Source organism: Natator depressus, chromosome 8 (genome assembly GCF_965152275.1).
Source record: "Natator depressus isolate rNatDep1 chromosome 8, rNatDep2.hap1, whole genome shotgun sequence".
NCBI classification, from domain to species: domain Eukaryota; kingdom Metazoa; phylum Chordata; order Testudines; family Cheloniidae; genus Natator; species Natator depressus.
Genome location: NC_134241.1, coordinates 27,705,981 through 27,728,506, shown reverse-complemented (window position 1 = coordinate 27,728,506; position 22,526 = coordinate 27,705,981). Strand labels below are relative to the sequence as shown.

General features: G+C 41.1%; 1 protein-coding gene across 9 annotated transcripts in view; it reads right to left on the bottom strand.

The window, feature by feature from the left end:
• Positions 1-22,526, bottom strand: part of TENM2 (teneurin transmembrane protein 2) — a 1,431,609-nt gene that overhangs the window by 1,026,742 nt on the left and 382,341 nt on the right. For 5 of the 9 annotated variants that reach the window (XM_074960652.1, XM_074960655.1, XM_074960656.1 and 2 more), the window contains exon 1: positions 1,412-1,673. The exons of 1 other annotated variant lie outside the window; for it this stretch is intronic. The gene's annotated coding sequence lies outside the window, so the exon portion shown is untranslated. Of the gene's footprint in view, positions 1-1,411; positions 1,675-22,526 lie in introns of those variants that run through there. 3 more of the 9 variants (XM_074960654.1, XM_074960659.1, XM_074960661.1) reach the window with 1 other exon arrangement.

Sequence of the window (22,526 nt, the reverse complement as noted above, 5' to 3'; positions counted from 1 at the left end):
TATTACGTATGTGGAATAAATATCTGATGTTTATTTTAGTTATGTAGTTTGAACACCTTAAGAAGACAATACCTAAGTACTGTAAATGTAGTCTACTTTAATACAGGATCTCTAAAACCTGATAACATACACTTAGGCAGCAGTGTATTAGCTATGTTCTACATGTAATAGTGGCTTTGAAATAATTTTACAATTATAAATGGAAGTTTTCTTGGGATACAGCTGACTTGCCATTACATATTGACCCTCCATGGTTTTTATTTATTTATGTCCCTTCCTCTTCTCCTCCCCCCCCCCCCCCGGCTCCCCAATGACCTGTAAAGAATGAGGGAAAAGAAAATAGAAATGATATACTAAAACTAATTTAAATCTTATTGTTCTTTAAGTAGTATAAATTTATCTAAAACGTTTGTTATGTATGAATGTGTCTTCTAATATTAAAAAAAAAATCCTGCTAACAAGAGTTTAAAAAGTATTATTCTGAAGTAAAAGAAGAGTTCCATTTGCACTCATTAGGCTGGCTAATTTAAATTTCAGTTTGTGTATATAAAAGAAACAGAAACAAACAAAAAATATTGTCAAACTGCCACTCCATGTAAGGTCTAACAGGGTCTTGGTGTGGTGTTAGCAAATGTACATTGTCTCAGCAATGTGAGCAATATAATGCCACCAATCTCTCTTCCTCCACAACCCTGAATTTATTATTAAATACAATTTAGCAACAGCTCAATCACTGGACAGTATGTGATGCACTAAAGCACTTATGTGTTTATCATCTTTACAAGCAACATGAGTAGTGGTGTCCTTTATTGCCTCCTGCAAATCTGCAGCAATAATGCAAGACAGCGTCTTCTTCTTCTTCTTCTTCTTTTTTTTTTTTTTTTAAATTCCCTTTTGGAATACCAATGCCTCCTTTCCCGATTTCTAACCAACATGCCCTGTGCCCAGGATAGTTTCTGAATCACCGATACCTTTCTGCTCTGTTGGTAAAAACTGAAACAAAATTACATTTGGATGGGGCTGGGGGCGTTGGAGGAAAAAAACAAACCTAAAACCACAAAGACAACATTAAAACACTTGGGAAGATATCTCAGCAACCGAGGATGAAAATTAATGGGCAGAAAAGCAGCAGGGAAATAAGCGACAATCTCCCCCTTCTCCCTGGAACTCGTGCAACTAATGACCTCTCCAAGTGCTGAATTAAAAGGTTCCAGGAGACAAACCGCTCGCAGTCTGGTTATGAGAGAGACATACCAGAAGTTGTCACCTGTGCTAAGACAATTAAAGAAGAGACACAAGAAAAGGAAAGAGAAAGAGAAGGGGAGAGAGGGTGCTGCAGTTTTAGGCGCTGTTGCGGAATGAAAAGCAAGAGAAAAAGCCTGTAGCCAAATAAGAAGTGAAGAGCATTTACCAGCAGCAGCAGCAGCAGCAGGTTGAGCAGCCTGAGTCCCTCACACCATCTCTGGGTGATAACTTAACCCAGTGTTCAGCATCAGCGCGGATTCCTTCACTGAGGGGGGCGGGGGGGGGCTAGGACACCTCTAGGGAGAGGCGATGCAATATCCCAACGCGCCCTGCGAGCCTCCTCCCCACAGCGCCTGCCTCCTGAGAGCTGAGCCTCAGCGACGGACGGAGCCGCGGCTGCTGCCTGCGAGCTACCCAAGCAGCTCAGTGCCAGCTGCTCTCTGAATCCAGCCCGGCAGACACCAGGTTGCACGAGCCCCTGAATGGGGGGCGCGAGCCAATCCTGGGCTCAGCTGCAGGCAGCGCGCGCGCAGGGGCACCGTGCACAGGCACGGCCGGGAGGCGGCGGCGGATGCAGCAACCGCAAGCAGCAGCCGCCTCTCGGGTGCTGCGATCGGGTGCTCCCGAGGCGATGCCGGGTGCGGAGCGGGGAGGCGGCGACGGTGGCAAGCACCAGACCTGCTCTTTGCGTTCACGCCGTTACCGAGACGCCAAGATTTTGTCTGGCGTTTCCACGGTGGTTTGGGGGGGGGTTGTTGTTTTTTTTTATCTTGCATTCCCAGCTGTTTGCATTTTGCAAGCTGTAAATCCCGCAGCTGAGCTGCTGATGTGCTTTGCAGTTGTGCGGTTAAGGTAAAGGTGCGGGGAAAGGGGAGAAGGTGATGCACCGGCAGATCGCCCACGCCGGGTTGCTTATGCTAAGGACAGCATGAGGATGGGGAAGCTTTTGGCCGCAGAAGCCAAGCACCGGCTGGTATGGCCCATCAGCTCTGGGCTTGCCAGCGGTTGGAGAAAGAGAAGCAGGACACCCACAGCAGGCAGGCACATTGAGAGGGCTCCCTCTCAGCTCCTTCCCTAAGGGGTTGTGAGGAAATAAGTTGGGTGCACAGTTTCAGCTGTAGCCTAAGCAACCTGATTAGTGATGAAATTAATGACGGAACCTGCAGGAGGATCCTTGAGGGTGGTAGGGCGTCCTTGGGACTGTTCTAAATCTTGAGCCTAACTCTCATTTCTCTTGTAGAAACGTGTGTGCAGCTGTAGATCTATGTAACACATACACAAGTTTCTGTGGCACTATCTGTCTCTTCCTGTAGTTTAGCTGTTGAATCCCCTCGACTTTGTAAACTCCTTTGGGGCACAGAGCGTGGCACACCATTCATATACCTCCCCCTGGGAAACTGAAGCAGCATTGATTGATAGGGAATGGTTTATTTTGTATACCAGATGTTACATATGGTGCTTGTTTGCTTTGCACTAATTATCAACATGAAATAGAGATGGTTTGTTTCACTTTCTATGTAATAATATACAAAAAAATGATCTGACAACTGCCCCAGACTAGCTTTGCTCCCTATGAAATGTAGGGATACTAGAGCAAAGCAGTGTATGGCATTCCAAAGCACAGGCCACCTCTTTGGCATTCCAAAGCACAGGCCACCCATTTGGATACCCCTAATAAAATTTGGGTGCAGTGAGTTCAGTAACTGTAGCACACCGATTCCATAATGTAAACTTTAATGATAAAGAACAGCAATAAGAGAGAGGTGCATTTCCCTTCAAATGGTTTGTGTTTGATTCATGAGAGCGGTAGAGAAATTTCTTCACGGTGCTTGTCAGTAGTCCAGGCATGTGCCCCCAAACCCCTCATATCCCTGTGTCAGGGATGCACAACCCAGGCTCAGCCTTAGCTTTCAAACAATTCATTACACAGTCTGTCTAATCATATTTCTATGTTAGAAATAGTGGAGCTTTAAAGGTACAAGAGGGAAGTTGAGGTCATAGACTGACTCTCTAGCTGAAGACTTAGGCCAGGTCTACACTAGAGACCGATAGTGGTATAACTATATTTCTCAGGTGTGTGAAAAATCCACACACTTGAGTAACATAGTTATACCGACTAAATCCTCCCCCTCATGTAGGTAGTGCTGTGTCCACAGGAGAATTTCTCCCATCGACCTAGCTACCGCCTCTCAGAGAGAGAGAGATTAACTACGCTAACGGGAGAAGCTCTGTCGGCGTAGTAGCATCTTCACTAAAGCACAACAGCAATGCAGCTGCACTGCTGTACATGAAGATAAGCCCTAAGAAGGTGAGATTGGTGGAGAGGTGTTTTCTCCATATCATTAGGAGTTACAGTACTTTCACTGAGTTATTCTCCAGGCCCTTGGAAATAGGTAGCAGACTTGAGCAATACAACACAGAGCCTTAACTTCCAGAATGGACACCTGTTTGATGGCCCACATTAGCCTTGATCCTTGCTTTCCTTCATGCCACTACAATTAAGTTGCCTCAAAGGCAGATCAGGCTGGTGTATTTATTCATTACCGTAAAGCACTTTGGAGACGCAAGTGTTGAGTTTTATGTAACAGACCTCAGATTTTCCTCTTTTCCGACACACACCTGGAAACAGGAGTAAAAAGCCACAGCAAAGCAAACCAGAAGTTCAAGAAAGAAAAGAGCAGCAGGCTGCTAAACAGCACTTGATAGGATTCTATAAAACTCTCTCCAGCTACTTGGCAAGGCCAAAAAAAAAAAAAGTAGCAGCTTTAATCAATCAGGATATGTAAAAACAGCAGTAAAGAAACCATAGGGACATATAATCCACATCAGCAGGGCTTTTTATAACGGTACTGGTAAAACATAACTGTCTTCAATTCTATATTCCATAAAATAGAAAGTCTGTGTGGAGAAGCAAAGCAAACCAGTGTATGGTGCACCAGCGGTGGTAGAGAATCATACTGTCAGTGTCTCGTTGGAGATAAACTACAGTAGAGTTAATTTTCTGACTGTGACTATAGTTTTCTAATTGTCAGCAAAGAACAGGAGTTTTAAGGGGCAATCCAGAAATCAGCGGGGGAGTATCTCTCAGCTCTTCAAGGTTAATTGAGAAGCGGGGTTAGCGGAGTGTGTTAGTAGAGTTTGCTAAATTTATAAGCAGTCCACTTGCCTGAGGACTAAGCCTATATACAAGGATGAAGCACACCCCACCTCTCCCACACCATTTCAAGATAGATATCTGTGTCAGACACTGCAGACTAAGTTCTCACATAACATAGATGGTGATGTGCCTTGATTCTGCTAAGAGACCACTGTATAGGGATGTTGTGACAACTAGGTTAATGGAAAGAATTTCTGTGCCCAGAGACAAATTCTAAACTGCAAAACCAAAGAGTAAAGATGTATTCAAAAGTGAATTGCTTTTAAGGGGTGAGTTTTCCCAAACAAGAAGTGTAGCCTACATTGATAGCTTTATAGAAAATAGGCCTACTCTTGTCAGACAAACATGATGCAATTTTTGATGACATAAAAAGTTTGGTTGACAAAGGTAATAATGTTGACATAACATACTTGGATTCACACTAACAGAAGTTGGTCCAATAAAAGATGATATCTCACCCACCTTGTGTCTCTAATATTCTGGGACCGCCCTGGCTACAACTACACTGCATACGTTGGATGCTGTAAGGCATTTGACAATGCTGCATGACATTCTCATAAGAACAAGCATTATACAGAATAGACCTAGCCAATATGAAATGGTTTTAAACTAGATGATGATAGATCTCAAAAAAGTGTTTGCAAATTGTGAACCTTTATCCAATAGGGGTGTTTCTAAATAGGGGTTCACACAGTAATCTGTTCTTGACCCAATGCTATTCAATATCTTTATCAACTATCTGGAAGAGCATATAAAAGTACTGACTAAATTTGAAGATGACAAACAACAAAATGCAGTGGAGTGGCAAATGATGGGGACAGGTCAGTTAAAATAGATAGACCTGCATTACTTGGTAAGGCAGCCTCATTTGAACAACACACATTTTAATACAACCAAATGCAAGGTCATATATTTGGGAAAAAAAATGTACGGCATCCAAGATGGGGGCTGTGTCCTGGAATGCAGCCACTCTGAAAAGGATTTAGGGGTCATGACAGATGACAACCAACTGAACCTATGCTCCCAGGGGGTTGCTGTACATAAGAGGGTGAATGCAATGTCCAGTTCTTTTGTCCCCACTTCAGAAAAAGGATGTTTAAAAATTGAAAGTGTTCAGAAAATGGCTCCAAGACTTATTCAAGGTCTGGAAAACATGCCTTAAAAGTGAGAGACTTTAGAAATTCTATCTATTTATTTTATCTAACAGAAGGTTAAGAGGTGACTTGATCATGGTCACAAGTACCTACATGGGGGAGAGATTTCTGGTAATAGTGTTCATAGATAAGGCAAACTCCTCTAAGTCCTACTGGTCTCTGCAAGCACACCTACTCGGGTCTCCAACTTAGAGCCAGCACCTTTCTCAGGATGGAACCATGCAATTTTTGCACTCAGATTGGGTCCTGGGTTGCAGTCCTGCATGTATCAACCATGATTTACTTTGGCAGCTTAGACTTATATTCAGACCCTGAAATTCTGTTCCCTCTGGGGCACTGGTAAGTGTTGCAATACCCCTCTGGGGCAATGACCGTACAGCCTCCTTAAAGCAATCATTTATATACCCAACAAAAGCTTTTAAGCAAAAATGTATCTTAAAAACAATAAAACACTGTACACATACCCAGGTTTTCTTTAAGGCGATTGCCTGAACCTGGGAAGGCCAAATTTCTTATATTCTCTCCGCACATTCTCTCTCTCTCAACCCATCTTCCTAGGCAGTGCTGCTAAGTGACCCCCTCTCCTCAACTTACTTTCCTCCTCTACGAGTTTTTAACTCTGATTTCTAGCTGCCCAGCTTGGCAAAAACAAGTTTTGCAGCTGACTGGAGCCAGGATCCTTGAAGCTATCAGCTTTCTCCATTGTCTTCCAAATGTGTGCTTGGGTTTACTTATCTAGAACAACTGTGTAGCTTTCCCCTTTGCTCTTCCTACAGACCCCTAAGGGCCCGCTCAGGTCTACGTTTTAAGCCCAACCCAGGCCCAATCACTCGCAACCCAACCCAAGAAGGTCAATCATTTTTCAATCTGACCCTTGCCCTGCGTCTGGGTCAACAACACCACTGTTTTCTTTCCCACGGGATCAGCGCAGTGGTGACTGTGTGCCCTACTTCTGCCATCCACCGCCCTCTGGTGTGCTGCATGAGCCCTATGGAACGAGAAGTGCTGTAACTCATCAGCACAGTCACTGTGGTGGGCAAGCAGGAGGAGAGCTGACCCGACCTGAATGGGTGTAGTTGTTTTCTGACCCAACCTGGATCCAAACACCTAGAGTTGAGTCCCATCAGGTTCTGGTTGCATTGCAGGGCTCTACCAGTGGCTGAAGCTAAACAGATTTAGACAAGAGGTTAAGGTGTGTTTTTTTTAACAGTGCTGCCCCAGCAAATAGCTGTGCTTCAATCAGCGTCTGTCTGGGTCTATCTGTCTCCTCTGCTGGATCCACATATAGCATCTGGGGGCCCTTGTTCTGGGGGAAAAAGAAAAGTGGCACAAAGTTGTAGCCACAGAAAAACGCTTGGTGATGTCGGAAGGAATGATTCCTACCGCAGCCCTAGTTGGAGTTGAAGTGATCTCTGGCAAGCTTATTAGCATGCAGTTAGGTTCTCTTGTGCTTTTCTCACCTCAAGAATAAATGCACTTGCTTAGGAAAAGTTGTGTGGTACCTTATCACCATGGATAATTATGCAGTTTACAGCTTCTGGGGAGCAGGCAAAGCAGGCCTGCATAGGTGGATTGACATCCTGGGGGAACTTACAGTGCAGGCAGGGAACCGTGCAGTGTGGAAGAACACCGGTCAGAAGGGAAAGAGAGAGAGAGAGCGAGAGAGAGAGAGGGGGGGGGGATGGCTGAAGAGCTGGGAGTCTGAAAGTGGGTGTCCTTGGTGTACCTTGAGGGGGAAATACAAGTGCACTTGCTCTGAATTGTGACTGGGCTCCCTTAGTCTTTGGCATATTCCACATCCCAGATGAGTACTCTAGCCACTGGGCTAGATGTTATAAAGTGGGAACGACCTCCCGCTCCTGCTGCTGTTTTGTGTGGAGCAAGGCAGGCTCCTAACCCATTCCCACAAGAAGCGCCTTAGGCATCTGACTTCATGGTTCCCATGGATTGTTAAGCAGAGATTGAGCTATAGGGAAGTGCCTATCTTCAAGAGGGTGGCAGGGCTTAGCACCCTGCCTTTCTCTGGTTAACATCTACTCTTGGCTAGCTTAGGTGGAGAGCCACCTAGTATGCTAGCTTTTGTGGATCGCATTTCAAGGCACTATCTCTCCCCATTCATTGCAATAGGGAACAAAGGTGCCTAACTCACACGTTGTGGATTGCAGTGTTCTTGTTATTTTCTGGGCACCTAAAAGTTAGGTGCTATGGGACTCAGCATTGCAAGATTGAAGTCCCTTTATAGATCCCATCCTGTAACCATAAAATAAAAAAAAGTATATAGTTTTACCTACATGCTCTGCCTTTTTGTACCAAGAGGAAAAATGATAGCAGTAAAAGGAGAATACATAATATTTTGGTTTTTGTGAGGGAACTAGGGGCTTTGTAAATTGAACTAAGGGGAAAATGAATGCTTGTTTCTGGCATCAGAAATTTATTTTCTTTCAGCTGTGATGAAGCATCACTGGTGTGGGTTGAGCAGTACAGTACTACAGATAAAATATTCTTTTGCTGTAGCATGAATAAATGAGTTACCTACAGTCTTGGGTATCAGCAGGAGTAAATGGCAGCACAAAGATCAGTTCTAATGCATGACCTCGCTGAAAAGTCAGTTTAATTGCCAGGAGTTTCATCCAGTGGAAATATTTCTCGAATAATACATGTAGAATGAGATGAAGGGAGGGAAACTAGCAAAGTGTAAAGGATACAGTAGGTGAACATTTTTTGCCTAATATTGAAACCCACTCAAACATCATGAGGTTTAGAAACTGACAGAAAAAACCCCAACAACATTAAAAAGTTAGTGTTCTGCTTAGGAGGGAGAATGTAAACAAGAAGCAGACAGAAATCATCCAATGGAAGAGTCCTGAAAATGCAGAGAGTGATGCGGCAGATGTGGGGGAGGGGTGTTGAAAATGACCAGAGTGAGGAGAGAGAAAGCAAAAATATAAGTGTGGTTTACAGTACATAATAGATTCAGGGGAACAGTTTAGTTTCTTGGGTGATGTTTTTCTATCTGTGAAAAAAGTTCCTGCTCTACCTTGGTGGGTCTTGCGCTTATTGGCGGATTTGCTTGCCTTGGAGCTTCACGGCAACCCTCAACTTGGCCGTTTTTCTGAACCCACAGTCCAGGTCAACGACTCCTGTGTCTGACCAGGACATGATTGCTCTGTATTTTCAAGATATTTAAGTCCAAAGCAGACTGTGAAGAGTTACAAAGGGATCAGATGAAATACAATGTTAATACATGCAAAGTAATGCACATTGGAAAAACATAATCTCAACTATCCATATAAAATTATGGGGGTCTAAATTAACTGTTGTCATTCAAGAGACCGATCTTGGAGTCATTGTAGATTGTTCTCTGAAAACATCTGCTCAGTGTGCAGCAGCAGTCAAAAAAGCTAACCGAGTGTTAGAAACCATTAGGAAAGGAATAGATAATAAGACCAAACATATAATGCCACTATATAAATACATGGTGCACCCACACGTTGATGTGCCGTTCTGGTCGTCCCATCTGAAAAAAGATCTGTTAGAACTGGAAAAGGTACAGAGAAGGGCAACAAAAATGATTAGGGTTATGGAACAGCTTCTACATGAGAGTTAAAAAGACTGAGACTGTTCAGCTTGGGAAAAAGACAACTAGGGAAATGTGATAAAGGTCTATAAAATCATGAATGATGTGGAGAAGGTGAATAAGGAATTGTTGTTTTACCCTTTCATGTAACACAATAACCAGAGGACACCTGATGAAAAGAACGGAGAACAAACATAAGGAATCATGTATACAGAGCACAGTGCTGGAAATGGCCCAACTTGATGATCACTTTAGATAAGCTAGTACCAGCAGGAGAGTGGGGTGGGAGGAGGTATTGTTTCATGGTGTCTGTGTATATAATGTCTTCTGCAATTTCCACAGTATGCATCCGATGAAGTGAGCTGTAGCTCACGAAAGCTCATGCTCAAATAAATTGGTTAGTCTCTAAGGTGCCACAAGTCCTCCTTTTCTTTTTTCCTTATGTTTGTTCTCCGTTCTTTTCATCAGGTGTCCTCTGGTTATTGTGTTACATGAAAGGGTAAAACAACAATTCCTTATTCACCTTCTCCACATCATTCATGATTTTATAGACCTTTATCACATTTCCCTAGTTGTCTTTTTCCCAAGCTGAACAGTCTCAGTCTTTTTAACTCTCATGTAGAAGCTGTTCCATAACCCTAATCATTTTTGTTGCCCTTCTCTGTACCTTTTCCAGTTCTAACAGATCTTTTTTCAGATGGGGCGACCAGAACGGCACATCAACGTGTGGGTGCACCATGTATTTATATAGTGGCATTATATGTTTGGTCTTATTATCTATTCCTTTCCTAATGGTTTCTAACACTCGGTTAGCTTTTTTGACTGCTGCTGCACACTGAGCAGATGTTTTCAGAGAACAATCTACAATGACTCCAAGATCGGTCTCTTGAATGACAACAGTTAATTTAGACCCCCATAATTTTATATGGATAGTTGAGATTATGTTTTTCCAATGTGCATTACTTTGCATGTATTAACATTGTATTTCATCTGATCCCTTTGTAACTCTTCACAGTCTGCTTTGGACTTAAATATCTTGAAAATACAGAGCAATCATGTCCTGTTCCTATGAAACAATAATGTCACTATGAACATAGTCTACTAACAGGTATGGTCTAACAAATTTCATTACTGCTTATCAGCATGGATGTTCTCTAGAATGTGATGGAAACACAAGGCACGTCTCTAAAGGGTCTGACTATAGTTAGCAGAAGACCCCTCACTATCTTGATTCAAACTACAGTAGACATTTAACTTTATTTCTCATCCTGTTCTTAGGGTAAATGTGTGAAATTGTGGCCTTCAATTATAAGCAATGTCATCTTCTGCTGTGGAGACACTACCTACTGAAGAATAAATAGCAGAGTTTATTATCCTGAAGCCTACTGAAAAGTGTGTTACTCTTTTACAGCAAGAAGTGACTAAAGCTTGCAAGAGATATTTAAGGTGATAGATTGAGGTTTTCCTATTATGGGCATTTTTTTTGGTGTAGGAATAAATAATATTCTGAATAGGGGTTATTATGATTAATTGCTTCATAGATATTGACATGGGGTGGCTAGAACTTTCTTGAAAAACACTTCATATTTTATATACAGCAAGAGGATGTTAAAATAATCAGGATTAAAATGTTTATTTGCTAATATAGAGATTTTTCAGGTTTAGAAAAAATTAAGAATGGTGAAAATCAGAGGCCAGATCCTGAGCTGCTATAAATCAATATAGCTGCATTGAAGTCACTGGAAACTGTGTTGATTCACATCAACTGATGATCTGGCCTAACGTCTTTATCACTCTAAATGAAGGACATTTAAGGCCAAGCTAGAATAATAGAAGCAATATATCTTTAGCTAAAAAGAAAAACTAGGAAACAGTTTTTCAAATAAGTTATACAGTTGCATCTCTAACGTACTTGTGCATTTACCCAAATGGAGTGTACAAAATCAATTTTAGTTTAGGTAATTTTTGTGTGCGGTTACCCAATTTGCATTTTCTATCACAGTAAATGTATACAGAAATTAGGCACACATCTGTGAACCTACATTATTTCAAAATATTGCCCAGATGATATCTATAAAAATCAGTATACATTTTCAGAATAGGAATAATTTTTTCCCTAATGGCTGAACAAATTCACGAATATCAACACTATACGGTACTGGATAGTATCCTAATAATTTAAGAGAGAAATATATAATCTTTTGGTATTTATTAAATGATTGAAACTGCATAGCCCATGAACATTTCAAGTAAATTAATAGCTGAATAAATTATTTCTAATTTACTTTTGTTTTAAATTAATTATAGTCAACTCTTCCAATATTAGCCTTTATGTAAGACAATTTGATTTTATTCGTTGTGGTTTTTATTTTCTTCTTACTGCAAAATTTTTTACATGAAAGATGTTTTGTAAAGCTACTATTACATGCAAAGAAAGTGAGGCACTGGCTTTATTTATATTATGGTAGCATCCAAAGGCTCCAGTCAGGATTCAGACCCCAGTATGCGAGGTGTTGTACAAATACATAAGATGATATGGTTCCTGTTCTGAGGAGTTTACAGTCGAAGCATCTGATCTTGTGACTATTGTAGGAAAGAAGGAAGAGTGAAGAACCTAGCTGATATCAGTTAGTTTGTGCGAAGTAGGGTGCAAGATAAGAAGTAGTTTTCATGCCTGGTCACCTTTCATTATTTGTGGTGTTAAACTGCAGTGAGCAATCCTTGGGAAACCCTAGATTTAGTGCACTGAGTGCAAGAATGTGGGCAGCAGGTCTGTACAGTGAGATGCATGCACAGTTTATTTTCTGTAAATATGTATAATGATAAATTAATATTTTTCTTTGCATTTCCACACTTAAAGAAATACTGCAGTGCATAAGGAAATTAAGGCAGCTGTGACAGACTGTGAACTTAGTCCAGGAGTGCTTTCTGCATAAAAACTCTATTCTACACTGTGGGCATGTCTACACTACGAAATTAGGTCAATTTTATAGAAGTTGATTTTTAGAAACCGATTTAATCAGTTGATTGTGTATGTCCACGCTAAGCTCATTAAGTCGATGGAGTGCGTCCTCCCTACCATGGCTAGCATCAACTTACAGAGTGGTGCGCTGTGGGTAGCTCTCCCACAGTTCCTGCAATCTCCACTGCCCACTGAAATTCTGGGTTAAGCTCCCAGTGCCTGATGGGGCAAAACCATTGTTGCAGGTGGTTTTGGGTACATGTCATCAGGCCCCCCTCCCTCCATGAAAACAATGGCAGACAATCGTTTTGTGCCTTTTTTCCTGGGTTACCCGTGCAGATGCCATACCACGGCAAGCATGGAGCCTGCTCAACTCACCGTCACTGTACATCTCCTAGGTGCTGCTGGCAGATGCGCTACTGCATTGCTACACAGCGGCAGCTCCTTGCCTTTGCAACAGTCGGTGCAGTAGGACTGATAGCCATCGTACGTCTCCTGGGTGTTCCTGGCAGATCTCAGTGAGGTCGATCAGGGGCACCTGGACAGACATGTCTATCTTCCTCTTAGAGCACTGAATGGGAGCCAGAGACTGCAGGTCATTCTCTTCTTTAAGTTTCGTCTCATGGAGATTCAGTCCTGCCTGGAATATCATGCAAGCTGGAGGCTTCTGCCTCAGGCTGCTCTCCCAGCCGGCAGCACCACACGGTCGCACCTACCCCAGCCTACCCCTTGCTCCCATAGCTCATGAAGCCTGGGCAGTAGTAAGGAGCAGTTCAACCATAGGCTAAGCAAGTGCAGAATGGTGGTAGAATGTGCTTTTGGACATTTAAAAGCTCGCTGATGCTGTTTGCTGACTAGGTCAGACCTCAGCGCAACCAACATTCCCATTGTTATTGCTTCTTGCTGTGTGCTCCATAACATCTGTGAGAGTAAGGGGGAGACGTTTATGGCTGGGTGGGAGTTGAGGCAAATCGCCTGGCGTCCAATTTTGAGCAGCCAGACACCAGGGCGATTAGAAGAGCACAGCAAGGTTTGCTGCGCATCAGAGAGGCTTTGAAAACTAGTTTCATGACTGCCCAGGCTTCAGTGTGACAGTTGTGTGTGTTTCTCCTTGATGCAAACCCTCCCCCTTTGTTGATTTGAATTCCCTGCAAACCAGCCACCCTTCCCCCTTCGAAATAAACTAACTATTGTTTTGAAACCATGCATTCTTTCTTTATTAAAAAAAAAAAAAGAGAGAGATAATGAACAAGGTAGCCTGGGTGGGGTGGGGTAGGAGGGAAGGACAAGGCCACATTGCTTATTGTAGCCACACTAAAAATCAGACTGTTTGAATGACAGCCTTCTGTTGCTTAGGCCATCCTATGGAGTGGAGTGGCTGGGTGCCTGGAGCCTCCCCCCCCACCACATACTTGGGTGTCTGGATGAGGAGGCTATGGAACATGGGGAGGAGGGTAGGAGTTATACAGTGGATGCAGCGGGGGTCTGTGCACTTGTTGGCTTTCCTGCAGCTCCAACAAACGCTTCATCATGTCTGTTTGCTCCCCCATTAGCCTCAGCATCGCGTCCTGCCTCCGCTCTTCACGCTCACTTAATTCTTTCCTGGCCTCTGCCACTGAATGCCTCCATGCATTAAACTGTGCCCTATTAGTGTGCGAGGACTGCATGAGCTCCGAAAACATGTAATTGCGAGTGCGTTTTTTTCACCTTCTAATCTGCGAACCTCAGATAGGGGGAACGTAGAAACATTCTACGCTGTACGATTCTGCAGGGACTGCATGGTCACCTGTGCTACTGAGTGCTGTTGAGTTTGCCACACTGACCAAACAGGAAATGAAATTCAAAAGTTCCTGGGGCTTTTCCTGCGTACCTGGGTAATGTATCAGAGTTCAAAGTGTTGTCCAGAGCAGTCACAATGGAGCACTCTGGGATAGCTCCCAGAGGCCAATACCGTCGATTTGCGTCTGCACTACCACAAATTCGACCCAGCAAGATCAATTTTAGCACTATTCCCCTCGTTGGGGAGGAGTACAGAAGTCAATTTTAAGAGCCCTTTAGGTCGATGGAACGGGGTTGGTTGTGTGGACACAGCCATTTTTAAATTGACCTAATGTGGCTAAATTCAACCTAATCCCATAGTGTAGACCAGGCCTGCATGTTTAGAGATTATGAAAAGAACATACAGGGTTTCATCCTAACTTTTATACCTTTATATTAGAACAATTTCTAATAAAGTACTTTAAAAAAAAACTAGAATGGTTTTGAATCTAAGGGCATCATAGTAGGAAGATGGAAAGGGAGCCAAGAAAATACAGTCATACTGGAACATGTTCATTAAAACACGTGTTCTACATCCAGATGTTTCATAAAGTTGGACTTTAAGTTGGTGCAGCAGGCAGAAAAGGGGAAGGCAGCTGACATAAGAACAAGAAGAGTGTGTATTCAACTGCTTGGTTCATTTGTCTTTTTAGTTTATTTTGTATCTCATACTTTTAAAACCAAACATATTTGCTGTAGAAAGTCTGCCAAATTATTGCAGCACAATTAGTTTTCACTTATTTTTCAATGCAACCTACTAACAGTTTTATTTTCAAACAATTCTATGATTTACCCAGGTCTATATGATGGTGAAAGATTTTTTTTAAAAAACATCTTGAAGGATTGGTAACAGCTAATGACCATCTGCACCAGGAGTTGTTCACCAGGTGTTGACTCCCCCCCTTTCTGACCATTAGTCCAGGACCAGACCTTGAAGAAATTTGCTACTCCTGAAATTTTCACTTGTCTACCCTGACTAAACACTACAGATGCCTTTTTGCCTTATTAAAATGTAAACAAAAGCACAAGACAAACCAAAGCAAAACCACACCATAGCTTTCACAGTCAAATTAGTTCCTATTTGATATTTGTGTCTGTGCTGCATTTTTCTCTCCCAGTGAAGTCTGAGGTGTTTGAAGCCTTCCATGTTCTTGCTGACATCAAACACTTTGCAGGCTAGTTTCTGATCTCATGTACAGCAGTATAAACCCAGACAGCTAGATCCTCAGTCTTACATAAATCTTCTTTCCTCTGCTCCAGTACCAGTGCAAAGGGGACTTAAAGACACCTTTTGACAGAGTTGAGAATTCCCCCAATGCTTCTTTGTTCCCTCTCAGGTGTATGGGCTTGATTTACTAGTAAAATATTTTTCCCTAAATGCCCACCATGCAAACTCTCCCTGGGATATGAAAAGTACTGGATTCTTACATCATTGCCAGTAAGAAAGATTCTGCTACTGGAAAGTCACTCAACTATGTTGATGATACACACATTAGAAAAGAATGCAACTCACACTCTGTTGGTTCTAATGACCTGAAGTGCTAAGAAAAATTTTAAAAACTGATTTGTCAGAAATATAAGCAGATTACTCTGAATATACTCTGGAAGCAGGTTTTTAAAGTAAGAATTTGCCATTTTTACTTACTCATTTTCTGTCCATATTTATGTTTTAGTTTAGGTAGCCACAATCCTTGGACCAGTTCGAAAATTTGGTCCCTGTCCATAAAACCAATTATCAACATTGGCACAATAAACTCTGTCTCTGTATTTAATAATTCTGAGTGGCGAATAATGGTATATTTTACCTCCATTAGCTGCATCCTTTTAAATATAATATTCTCTTTATCTAATAACATAGAGAAAGTGGTGCCATGCATTTTGAATGCATAATGCAGATGTAATGGGTGAAATTCAACAATGACATAAATGGTGGGCCAAGCTACGCATCATGTGTAAGTTAGTGAGAAAATAGGTGTATATGACAAAGTAGACTTAAGTTGCACCAATTTGGTATTCAGAGGATGTGCATAATTAGTGTAATTTACACCTGCAGGGTGAAGTAGGGTAAAGAAGAAAAAGCAACTAACAGTATCTGAGGCAAATCAGGACAAGTACATACACGTGTACATGAGTGTTACCCTAAACTAGATTTGGACGAATCCTGAAGAAGTGTTTGAGAAAATGCTTTCAATTTTTTAGCTATTTCTTGTATTTTAATTAAAGGTAAACAGAATTATTGACAGTACAAGTTATTTCTGACACAAGCAGTAAGAGAGAGGGGTGTCAGAATAATTCATTTTGCCTGTGTTTGTGCCTCCTTTCCATGACTATTCTAACAAATGAGTTTTCTGGTAGGAATGTTTGCTGAAACAATGAATTTTAAGAAACTATTGCTGAATGTATGTGAACAATGAATTTACAATTTGTAAATATGAACATTCACACCAGAAACTCCAATCAGAGAAAAGAAACATACTGCATGATCTACATGTCCATTAAAAAAAACCCTTGAATTTCAAATATTGAATATTTGCAAGGATCTGCTTTCAGATGAATTACAGACTAAACCATGTTCAGAGCTTTATTCAGCATTTAATATACTGAAGAGAACGGCAGGCAAGCAGAGGGTAGACAGAGCATGCATGGAAGAAATTACGGGGAAGACGAACTTGGGACTGTCAGTGACAGATAGGCTGGAAGGCACATGTTTGAGGTGGGCTGGACATATCAGAATATGATGGAAAGACTCTAAATTAAGTTTGAAGAGAAAGGACCAGAATTGCAAGACGTACAAGCTCATGCCGTGGACCAAAAGGAGTGGCAAAGAATTGTGGGCTTGTTTGACCCCAAGTAAATGGGAAAAAGGAGTTAAGAAGAAGTGAAGTGAATATTCAGCAAATATTTTGAACATATAAATTAGGAGTTTGTTTAGAAAATTTGCGAAAAGAAAAGAGAGAAAAGAATGTATTCCTTATGAATGAATTGTTCAGCCTCAGTCTTACAATTGCATGTTAATGATTTCTTTTGCTACACCACAGTTTTCTCCCTAAGTATATATTCACTGATTTTGCCTATCAACTGAATCCCCAATAAAGCCAAGCTACATTTGATCACTTACCTGTCTTCTAATCATCTTACTCCATAGTTTATATCAACATTACATTAGACCCAGTTTGTAGGAGAAGTGCATTGCATAACATGCAACTTAACTATATAAATGAAAGCCCATGTGTGTTATTTTAATTTTTACTGTATTTGTATATACCTGTAAGAGGGTCAAGTTCTGTTCTTACTCACCTTGCCCTCAGTAGAGTTACTCTGAATTTAGGGCATGAACAACAGTCCATTGAAATTAGCAGTAAGACTTACACTGACTGCTGTGGGCTTTGAACCAGATCCTTACATCATTGTGACTGTGCAGAAGGAGATGCACTGCCTTTTTGCATTACACGTGTATCAACATTCTGATTGTACTGTACACTCACTATTTCTTTCTACATATCTACCTTTTATATGGCAGGCAACATAATATTCTGTAAAAAGAAATCTAACTTGGCTTCATCGTGTCTTCTATGGCTACTCCCCATCATCTTTCCAGCAAGCAATGGTGGGGAAAGTATGTGTTTATGAAGTTTAGGTCTGTGCAACAACTTAGAACAACTTGATACTGCCTCTAGAAACCAAGGTGTCTTTTCAAAAAGCATACTATCCACATGTGACTAATTATAGTCTCAATCCTACGGGTGTTACTAAAAAACAGCTTTCACTGAAATTAGTAAGAATGTTACTAGAGTAAAACCTCAGGATTGGCTCATTGTTACCAGAAGGTTTAAAACCACAAAACAAAAACCTAAAGGAGGCTGATTACCTTAATATGCTCATTCTTTCTGTAGTATTGAACTCAAAAAATAGTACTTTGACTATTATAAAAATAGGTTTTTACCAAAGGCTTCTGTCAAAGACACTGTCCTAATAGAAAGCCTTATGAAGAGTTACATTCTTCAGTGTATCAAAAGCTATGCTTTAAAACCCCCAAAAGAATGTGTTTTGCCATTTTACAATAAATGTTAACACAACTGGATAAAAGCTTATTTATTCATTTCTGCTGTGGGCAAAAACTGGATGAACGCTTACAATAGCAGGTGTTTTGCCATTAGTACATTGCCAAGGCACAGTAGGTATGTTACTGCCTGCACATCTCTACTGAAAGCGTGTGTATGAGAGAGAGTTTATGATATAGTAGTTTTTAGATCAATATTAGATTTGGTTCACTCATGCATTACTGATATATGTAGGACATAATAGAATTTCTGTCTTATGCACATACTGAGATTTACGTGATATATTGGGTAATTCATTTATCTACCCTTTTCTTTTGTTTTGTAGTGTACCAAGACTGTTTACTTAAAACACACCTCCACACCAATAGACTTTGGCACCATCTTCAGTGACTCATTTTCATGATTTTATGTAATACCCCTTCAGGCTACTAAATACATCTATAGGTTTCTCTCTCTACATGATCTGTTGTCCTGTATGCTTTAGCAGTTCAGTGAACTGAGCTGATTCAAATTAGTCTTGAAATGTTAAATACAACTTGTAATATCAAAAGGTTCTCATATCAAATAATTTGGTTCCTGCAGGATCCTAGGGAGATTAAGGACTCGTGCGGTGATAAAAATGTCCACTAGTTACATCAAATATCCCAGCAATAAATGCATCATTATCAGTTCACTGTAGGAATATCTAGAAAATGTAGCTACAGTACTTTGTGCTTTATTTGTAAACCAGGACCGAGAAGCATGGCATGTAGCACAGTATTAGGTCCATATGACAATAAAGGAATCCAGAACATAGAATAATTATGGATGACAGTGTGACAGAAGCCTTTGTGTTTAGGCCTCGAGCTGGTATTTTCCTTATTACTACAGTAGCAATAATTTTCTTGAGTCAGTCAACTAAATGCAGCATGAATGTCAAATCCTCCTCCAGTCTGGTTATCTCAAAGTGCAGAGAAATCTAAGTTTTCCTATATCTTGCAGCAGTGTATGTTTATAGTTTGCCTACCTTTCTTTACTTCAGGATTAAGATGAAATACAGTTTGAATTGACCAAAAATGCAGGGTGAGAAACCACTAATGTATTTCCCGAGATGAAGGAGAAGAACTGTCTGTCAGGATATTGCTTTTTCTCCAAAAGGTGACTGTTGTGTGGAGCGTATTCGGGGTGCTTCAGCCAACAAGAGCAAGCATTCAGAATTGGGACGTCTATTTGGAGTTTGGCATTTGTACCAGGTGATTTGTTTATTCATACAGTCCATATGTGGTGGTCATATGTGCCAATTTGTTTATTCATACAGTCCACATGTGGTGCCCATATGTGGTCCCCAAAGTATTGTAGTGCTACTCGAGAAAGACATGTGAACACAAGAATGGGAGTAAGGGAGTCCTGACTACAACACCACATCCCTTTGTAACCATAGTTAACCTTTTAGCCTCAATATTCCTTATTAAAAAAAAAAAAAAAAGAGCGTAAAACATTTATCTATCTCAAAGTTGTGGTGCAAGGATTCATTAACTACCTGTAAAGGCTGTTGGTGACTAAATGAGTGAAAATAGGAAAATATCACATCCCAGGATTAACACAACCAGTGGATGCACTGGTTCATTAGTGCTATAACTATATTCCTGGAAATGCCACTTGGATCATTCTTTCCAAGAATACTATTACAGTATAAAAAAGTATCACTGGGTACACATACAGTTGTCAACATTAAAAGGGCACCATTTATAACACGGGGGATCTAAAACACTGCAGTTGTTTCATATTCTATCCATAAAGAGAAACTGTGTGATACCACTGTGATATAACTGTTTGCTGTATAAGGGCAATCGCAGTAGATAGATATGAATGTATGTACAGGGGGAAGGAGGTATTTTAACAGAAAGCATATTGTCATTTTCCTTGCATTAAAAGTCAAAGGCAATTAAAATATAATTTAATTAGGGAACATCTTATCAGTTGTAAAAAACAGAATTGATTGGTATTCAGAATAGGGATAAATTGGCTGCTTCTTGGAAAACACTAGAGAAGCTGCCAAATTTACTACTTTTCTTTTTTTTTTTCCTTTCTTTCCCCCCCCCAAAAAGAGTTTGATGACAATTTCATCTGAATATTTTTTTTCTCCACTGAAGTTTAGGAAGGCATCTTAATTAGCTAATGTTTGTTTGTTCAGCACTTTGAAAGTATAAAGCATTATAAAAGTGCTAAGTATTATTATAATCTGAAGGAGCTGTTGGCACTCAGGTTCAGCTTCCAAAAGGGTTGTTTTATACTTTCAGACACAGCTATACTACTGCATTTCCAGTATTCTTCATTACTAGAGAGATTTGCATGAAAACAGGATTTTGTTTAAGAGTTCACCAGTTCTTGCATCCTGTTCTCCAATGTTATGCCATAATCCTCACTTTGAACATGACATTTAGCTGGAAACTGGTATGATGTCAAACAGACAGAGCTACATTCAGACCTAGTGTAAGTAGGTGCAACTCCATTAACTTACAGGAATTGCACTTGCTTACATCAGTGCTGAATTTGGCCCAGTATTTGGGCAGAGAATAAGTAGCAGGAACTGGTATTGTCTATCAAACATTAAGATGCAAAAAAGATAGTATTTTGGTTTTTGCAGGTGACTATACCTTAAGTATTGGATAAATGGTAACTAAATACCTTTGTCCTCTGTTTATTTTGCTCGGTACATAACAGATGCATAACCTTTTCCCAAAACACCTTCCATATTTTTTGGAACCATTCCTCTAATTTTGGTCTATTTTTCTTTTTCCAATGAGAGGCAATCAGCAATCTAATAGCTACTAATAGATAAGGGATTCATTCTTCATTTCTTTGAGTATGACCATTTCCATTAGGAAGCCCCGGGAGGATTACCAGAGGATCATTTGGTAATATAAATATCCGACAATTTGTAATATTTGGTGACAGATTTTATCTCAATACTCTCTAATGACTGGACATGTTGCCCCAATATTTATAAAATCTCCTCTTTCACCACAGTTTCTCCCAATGTTTATTTCCATTCAGTCATAATATATACTGTATTTTTAATGTGGCTGGTCTGAGGTACCACTGAAATAGCATCTTAAAGAAATTCTCTTTTATTGTGGTACAGATTGAGGTTGCTGGTCTCTTTTCCAGATCAAAGCCCATTCCCCTGCAGTAATTTGTCTATCCAAATCCTTTACCCACTGTTTCATATATGGACATTTCTTGGTTAGGAAAGTTGCCTGCAAAGACTGATCTAAATTAGTTATTTTTTTTGTTTCCTAACTGACCAGAAGCCATTCTATAAAAGTTAGCTTTCTGTATAAAACAAGTTTTTTTCTAGGAAGTTGAGAACCACAGGGCGGGATTCACAATGACACTTAGACTTAGTGTCACGATGCCTTACTTTTAAGAGCCTAGAAAAAACACAGCAGCACCACTGCTATCCACAAAGACTGAGTTAAGAGTCTAGGTTCCCTATTCAATGGATGGCACATTACAGTAAGATTTAGGCACCTTAGAGTAAGATCCACAGCACCAGCATGCTAGGTGGGGAGGTGCCTAAGCTGGCCAATGAGAGAGGTGTGTTCTAAGCTCTGCCCCTCTCTCTCTGAAATAGGTGCCTAAGTCCCAGCTGCATAGAGACGTCTATCTGTGCTACAAATCCACTAACGCAGAGCTCGGCCATCTAAGTTATGTACGGGACCCAGAACAAAACTGGTGAGGGAGAGGAATCACACTGCATGTGGGAGAGCCCTGGTTCAAATCCCTCTCCTCCTGGGAGCATGGAAGGGATTTGAATAGGGATCTGCCACCTCTTAGGTGAGTGCCTGAGCCACTAAGCTATGGAATATTCTGATGTGGGGATCCCTGATTGGTCCGACTGAAATTGTTCCTCTTTAATTGAGCTATAATTAAATATTTACTGAGCCAGTGACACAGTTAGAATGACTATAGCCTGGGGTTTGGGCACTCACCTGAGAGATAGCTGATCCCTTTTCAAATCCCTTCTCCCCTGCAGAAGGTGGGGGGCTCGAAATGGGAGTTTCCCCACACCCTGGATGAGTACCCTATCTACTAGGCTAAAGGTTATAAGTGAGGAGGTCTTCCCTTCCCCACTCAGATGCTGCCTACCAGATCAGGACACCGATTGCAACTTAGGCAGCAAAATGCCTATCTCTCTGGGTCTCACGAGTCAGACATCCAGATGCCTATCATGAGGCAGTAGTGCACCCGCTCAGGTAGGAGATAGTTGCCCAGGCATCTAGAGTGAGGTCGCAGTGTGCTTGCCCAGGAGCAAAAACGTATGGGCTGAGTGGAGGTGCCTACTGGGTTAGGCAGCAGCTGAGCTGAAGTTTTGTGGATGGTGGTGGCATTGAAAAAATGGGATGTAGGTGCCTTTATGCACTGCACCCATAATGCCTAACTTCAAGGTAAGTACCATGGGAGAGTGGGCCAGTTAAAGATCATTTTGATATCTAGATCAGAGGAAACTGGGGAAGGTGGGGGGAGGGCTGTGGGGAATGATACAGGAAATACCTATGGAAGTTTACAA